We start from the raw sequence: 327 nt of genomic DNA on the forward strand, positions 1-327 counted from the left end.
TTACAAAACACATAAAATTCATACATGTATATTTTCCTTCGCCGTGTGATATCAAGCTCTCACGATGAGACACGTGAATAAAATTATATCGAATTTGTTATATTTACCCTTTGCCATGAATTTATAACAAGATCATATATGCTGCCTCGCATTCGCACAAAGCATTGCAAGAGCAAAATGTTAAGCAGGTAAACAAGGACTAGAATAAAGAGTCACAAAATTTAAAAATCCCCAACAGAAGTTTAATTTTAGAGGCAGAAGGGAGCAATCCTTTATTTTTGCAAATGAGCACGCAATCACACATCGCCTCCCACACACCGGGGGGGG

Source organism: Penaeus monodon, chromosome 19 (genome assembly GCF_015228065.2).
Source record: "Penaeus monodon isolate SGIC_2016 chromosome 19, NSTDA_Pmon_1, whole genome shotgun sequence".
NCBI classification, from domain to species: domain Eukaryota; kingdom Metazoa; phylum Arthropoda; class Malacostraca; order Decapoda; family Penaeidae; genus Penaeus; species Penaeus monodon.